A 6,749-nucleotide genomic window follows, 5' to 3' on the forward strand; every position below is an offset into this window, starting at 1 on the left:
CCTTTTGGGGCAGGTTGGAACTTGTTCACAAGTTGCTAGTAGCGCTGGTGCTCAGGCCAGCCGGGGCTGGGGAGAAAATGGGCTTGACATGGATAATGGAACAAATAAAGAAGACAGGAGAGGAATAAGGGAGACTCTCACCCAAGTTAATCCCAGTCTTCTCCCAGCCAGTTTAGAACTCCACCGGGAATCCAGTGAGAGGTTCTATCTGAGAAAAAACAAAAAAAACTCCGCTCATGCGATTGCCCTATGTTTTATTCCTGACGTGCAGGACAATACCAAGCAAGGTTCCAGACCTTGAGCTGGTGTAAATCAACATCACTCCACTGACATCAGGGCTGATTTATAGCCTCTGAGAATCTGGCCCGAAGGCGATTTTTTACCCTTTGTGCATTTGATTCCGACTGGCCTTTTATTAGCTGGACAGAATATTCAGTTTCTGTCTCATTGAGTAGCCCGTTGATAAAGCCATTGGAATTGTACAGGAAAGGAAGCTATGCCACCATGCCACCCCCCACCCTCCTTTTTTTCTTCCTCCATGCTGGATTCAGCCCACCGCACCACTAGTCTAGAGTGTGATTTCTATAAGCCACAGAGCCATTTTGTGCAAAGCTCTTTTTCCTCTTTTGGGTCTCAGACGTGGACACGGAGACACTCATTTCCAAGGAAGAGAAGATCCACTTTGCCTCTTTGAATTGCAAAGATAATTTAGCTGCCCCCTTGCTGTCTGTGGGCCCAGGGTCCCTCCACAGCACCGGGAGATGGTGGGTTAGCTTTAGCTCAGGGCTACTCCAGGACATGGTGTGTATATATGTATTAAACGGGGTGGTGTAAAATTCATATCAGCTGGGTGAAAGCTCTACGCCAAGCTGTCCTTGATCAGACAAGCCCAAATCCTGTGCTCACTTCTAGTCAAAAGGCTTCTCTTGTTGATCGTTCCATTCCATCTTGGATTCATCCAGCTCCTCAAAGGTACGTAGGCTCCTTCCATTGAAGTTAGGAGGCTCCATACCTTTGAGGATCTGGGCTGGTGTCCGGGTCTCAGTCTGGTTCCCTGCGCATACAGATGCTGCCACGTGGCGCTGAGGCTATTGCAGAATGCACTGGGACCTTTTCGATTTAGCGTGAAGAGGACTTCACGTGACTACGTGACCTAGCTCTGTTGACGGGAGCTCTGACAGGAAGGACTCAGCACAGCACATTCTAAGACCCTCCAGCTCCGCCGCCCTCGTAACAGTAAATGCCTGTGTTAGAATGTCTGATTTGTGATGCAGCTGCCCAAAGACGCCCCAGTCAGATTGAGTCCCATTCTACGAAGTGCTGCACAAATGTATAGGGCCCAAATTCACTCCTGAGCGGCACCCTGTGGAGTCATTTACAGAAGGGCAAAACTGGGTGTGAAGTGCAACCCGCTCAGACGGATTCCATTTTACACCCGCTCTGCAATGGCGCAAAACAACTACCCAGGTGCAGGGCCCACAGTCAGAGACAGCCTCTACTCTGACGTGCTTCCAGGCCGAAAGCCTAGGCCTTCAGTGGAGCCCAACTTAACTTAATGCAGAGTGCTGTCCGTGCGGTGCCAGGTGCAGGAATGGGGTCTTAATTAAGGCAAGCTGCAATATGTTGGTGTAACGAAGAAGCAGAGAGAGTGGGGGAGGGCGGGCCAGGGGGATAGGTTTGAGGCAAGACATTAACAAATTACCGGTAAGTACTTTTCATCCATAGATACCAAAGCATTTTATGAAGGTGGATGTTATCTTGATCTACAGAAGATGCAGAGACACAGAGTGGGGGCGAGGCCAAGAAGACAGCCATCAGGAGTGCCTCCGGTTTTGGGTGCCCAACTTGAAATACTTGAGGCCAAGTTTTCGGAGCTGTTAAGCACCTGCAGCTCCCAAAGCAGAGACGACTTTTGAAAATCCCTCCCCTGTCTCTCATCATAATTGCACTCCCCTTTGGTAATTGGTTTTAGGTCTGAATGGTTTAATTTTTCCATCCTCCAATGCCATCTTGTAATTTTTTTTCTGCAAAGCTTGGGGGTGGGGTATAGTTTGTTGTGAAAAAGCCAATGCACCAAGCAGCTATAATGCTGGGTATTAAATAGCCAGTAACTGAAGATGCATGGGCCAGCGGTGTACCACACTGAACTACACCCCAAACAGGTCTCCAGAATCCTGGCTTCTGTGCAGTCCTGCTTTCCCGGAGGCTCAGTGGAAGTGACAACATACACGGTGCGTCTCCAAATCTCTGGGATCGTTTATAAGGTGGATGCAATGCACCAAAGTAGGGGGGTTGAGAAAGTTAATCAGTAAAGCCTCCAAGCTTGCCCAAGTATCTACTACTAAACTCAGCCTGGTGTAGCTGGGCCAGCATAAGGGAGTGTCCATGTGCCTTTATCTGATCCTTATTTAATCGGTAGCTCTGTCATTTTTTCCAGTGGAGCTGAGTGTTTGTGAACAGTGCTGGCTTGGCACCGTGGGAGTCTGAAGCTCTCCATGCACAGCAAGGGCATTAGCAGTGCAGGCTTCTCGCGGGCTGGGCCATCCATGTGCCTGAGTCCATGCCAGGGATTGTCCTCCAGGGGCCAGAGGGGATTTCATTCTCCATGGCTCACGCAGGTCCCAGTCCGGCAAGGTACTGCCTGCCCGCAACATCACTGGGAGTCTAGGGCACTCAGCACCTCCGAGAGGGTGCTCAGCACTTCGTAGGCTCACACTCTTGATCCTTGGCCTTCCTGCTGCACTTTCAAATGAAGGTGCCAACTAGTGGTAAATGTACTGGTGAGTTTGTGATGTGTGCTCCTGTCCATGGGGAACTAGGCTGACACCCAACAGCTCTCATGTTACATACTTAAGAGAAGAGACACACGCTGCTCCAGGAGCTAAGGCACTAGGCTGGGACTCAGGAGATCTAGGCTCTGCCGCTGACCAGGTATGTGACCTTGGGCAAGTCACTTCGCCTACTCCTCCCACCCTTTGTTTGTCTTGTCTATTTAGATGGTAAGTTCTTTGGAGTAAGGACTGTGTCTTATTGTGTGTGCATGTACAGCACCAAGCCCCATGGGGCTCTGATCTCAAGGTGGGTCCTCTAGATGCTATTGTAAGATAAACAATAACATAGTAATAGCAATATCACCTTCCTTGAGGAGCTCAAAGCACCCACAAACATGAAATGTGCGCCACTGCACCACCCTGTGAGGTAGGTAAGGGATATACATATCTGTTACTTCACCCACTACTGAATAACCAAACTCTTCTGGTTCACAAAATAAGATGGAGAATAATAAACCGTCACGCCAGTGTGCTATAGCTCAGCCACATTGCTTCTGTGCAGTACATTGAGGGGTGCATTTAACAGCATGGACTGTGATCCCAAATCCTGTACGAAGGCACTGCTGCAATCCAGCTCAGTGAAAATAACACAGCTGTGCAGTTCGGCTCCGTTAACGTGGGTGTGAGGACTGTAGCTTCATTATTTTCTGACCTTGGTGCATTTTTAGATTCTCCTCCTTAATGTTGCATTAACATAAGGTTTCTTTGCATTCAATTATCACATGTTCAGAAGAGGCCACTGAGTTTCCTTATCAGGATTCGTGCAGTTCAGTGCAGCACTCTGCATCAGCTCTGCATTGTGACATGCAGTGCAATGCAGCTCCCTGCAGCACCACGCCATCACAATGGGGACGCCACTGACCTGCTGGCTTTGCGCTTTGTTTTCAAGGTGCTTCCTAGATATAACGCCGTTGTCCGTAACAAAATAATTAGCAAAACTTCTCAGACAGTACAAATAAAGCCACTGTGATTGTTAAACCTGTATCAGTCAATCAGAAATCAAAACAAAAGTAGAAGCTGGTATTCAAAGATGCACTATGCACATGGATTCATAAAAATCTTGATTTAAATGGGCACCGAGGCCAAAATGTGATTCTCTTTATAGAATCTATGTAAATCCTTATTTGGGGTTTTCTCCCCATAATAAGTATGTCAATGCAGTTGTTTACAAGAAAGAAAGAAAGAAAGAAAGAAAGAAAGAAAGAAAGAAAGAAAGAAAGAAAGACCTCAATGCCAGCAAATTAGCCCTAAAGAAAAACTCTCCATCGACATTCTTCAGAAGAAAACATCCCAATCCTTCCCCCATTGATGTCAATGGCAAAACTCCCATTGACTTACATGGGAACAGGGTTGGGCCCAAAATTTCAAGACAGAAATATGTGCGTGTTCACACACACACACTCATGCATGTAGAGGTGTCCATTTCTAAAAGAAAGGGAGCATGAGGTTTCAACTGGCATCACTAGAATGACCTGAAGAGGGGAACTCACAATGTTCAGTGCTACCAGGGCTGCAATGGACTCAGATACAGGAATTATTGTCTAGTGTCCATTATTTTCAACAATCCTTCCCTTCCTGTGTATCATTACCTCCATTTCACACACAAAGAAATTAAGGCCCCAAAAGGTCAAGCGCCACTTTCTCACACCCTGACTCACATTGGAGAGTTCTGTTCCTCCTCAGCTCGTCCGAGAGAAGCCAATAGAGAAACTTATGGAGGGAGGGGCCAGCCCACAAAGTAAAGGTATCAGAATCTGGACCTACAGGACTTATCGGAGGTCACACAGCAAGTCAGTGGTAGAGTTGACACTAGATCCCAGGTTTTCTGATTCTGAGTCCCATGTTTCTCATCCAGGTGACACAACATCTGAGCTGCCAGCTGTTATTGAGGACTCATCTGGGAACAACTACTCAGCCACACTCAAAACAATTTAGATTGGGCTACTATAAGGAGGGTGCATAACTGGCTGGATAACCGTACTCAGAGAGTTGTTATTAATGGTTCCCAATCCTGCTGGAAAGGCATAACACGTGGGGTTCCGCAGGGGTCTGTTTTGGGACCGGCTCTGTTCAATATCTTCATTAACGACTTAGGTATTGGCATAGAAAGTACGCTTATTAAGTTTGCAGATGATACCAATCTGGGAGGGATTGCAACTGCTTTGGAGGACAGGGTCATAATTCAAAATGATCTGGACAAATTGGAGAAATGGTCTGAGGTAAACAGGGTGAAGTTTAACAAAGACAAATGCAAAGTGCTCCACTTAGGAAGGAAAAATCAGTTTCACACATACAGAATGGGAAGAGACTGTCTAGGAAGGAGTACGGCAGAAAGGGATCTAGGGGTTATAGTGGACCACAAGCTAAATATGAGTCAACAGTGTGATGCTGTTGCAAAAAAAGCAAACATGATTCTGGGATGTATTAACTAGTGTGTTGTGAGCAAGACACGAGAAGTCATTCTTCCGCTCTACTCTGCTCTGGTTAGGCCTCAGCTGGAGTATTGTGTCCAGTTCTGGGCACCGCATTTCAAGAAAGATGTGGAGAAATTGGAGAGGGTCCAGAGAAGAGCAACAAGAATGATTAAAGGTCTTGAGAACATGACCTATGAAGGAAGGCTGAAAGAATTGGGTTTGTTTAGTTTGGAAAAGAGAAGACTGAGAGGGGACATGATAGCAGTTTTCAGGTATCTAAAAGGGTGTCATAAGGAGGAGGGAGAAAACTTGTTCACCTTAGCCTCTAAAGAAGCAATGGGCTTAAACTGCAGCAAGGGAGGTCTAGGTTGGACATTAGGAAAAAGTTCCTAACTGTCAGGGTGGTTAAACACTGGAATAAATTGCCTAGGGAGGTTGTGGAATCTCCATCTCTGGAGATATTTAAGAGTAGGTTAGATAAATCTATCAGGGATGGTCTAGACAGTATTTGGTCCTGCCATGAGGGCAGGGGACTGGACTCGATGACCTCTCGAGGTCCCTTCCAGTACTAGAATCTATGAAACGAAGGAAGGGCTTTCCCCCCGATGCACAAATGGGTATTCTTGGGGGTGGGGAGGAGGTGAGCCCTTTCTCTGAAGCATCAAGGATGGCCACAGCTGGAGACAGGATGCTGGATGGGGAGGGCCAATGCTCTGCCAACACACAGTGCTGAATATCAAGATGGAGCATTTGCTCCTGGGTCCCCTGTGTTCTCTACGATTAAGAATTAGGGTGTCTTTGAGTGATGCTGAAAAGCCCAAGAGCCTGCATGTCATACTTTGGCTCACTCTATGTGGGAGAACCCAATAAAGTGAAGGTAAATTACAGGTATCAAGAAACTATACCACAAAATAAAGCATAAGGAACTGTGTAGTGTAGAGGTGAGAGCATAGGACTGGCCCTCAGGAGAGCTGAGTTCTGTTGTTGTGCCTCAAGTTCCTCATCTGTAAAATGGTTTCATAATATAGATCCACTTTTGTAAAGTAATTTGAGCTCCTTGGGTGGAACACACCATAGGTATGCTAAGTATTTATTCTTACTATGTAGCTCACTGCCCTTTTCTGGATAGAATTAGAACTCCTCAACTGTGCACTATTAGCTGTAATGTACTGGTGGTTTATGGAGGTTCATTGAAAGTTTTTTTCTTTAAAAGCAGAAAGATCAGAGTTCAATCCCTCCTAGTGCCATGTATTTCTGAGTGGTCATGGTATGCAACACAGTGACAACTAGGAAGTCTCAAGTGACCACAGATTTTTGTAACCCACACGTTAATTTCACACCCTGTTAGATGGGGAGGTGGTGCTGCAATGAGCTCTGGGTGAATGGAGTCCCTGCACGTGGATCTTCCAAGATCAGGGCCATGGGCTGTAAAGGTTGCCTCATTTTGGAGTTTGTCCAATGGTCTAAGCTATCATAGTGGCATATTGCAACAAAACAGGGTAAG

This window comes from Chrysemys picta, chromosome 21 (assembly GCF_011386835.1).
Source record: "Chrysemys picta bellii isolate R12L10 chromosome 21, ASM1138683v2, whole genome shotgun sequence".
Lineage (NCBI taxonomy): Eukaryota > Metazoa > Chordata > Testudines > Emydidae > Chrysemys > Chrysemys picta.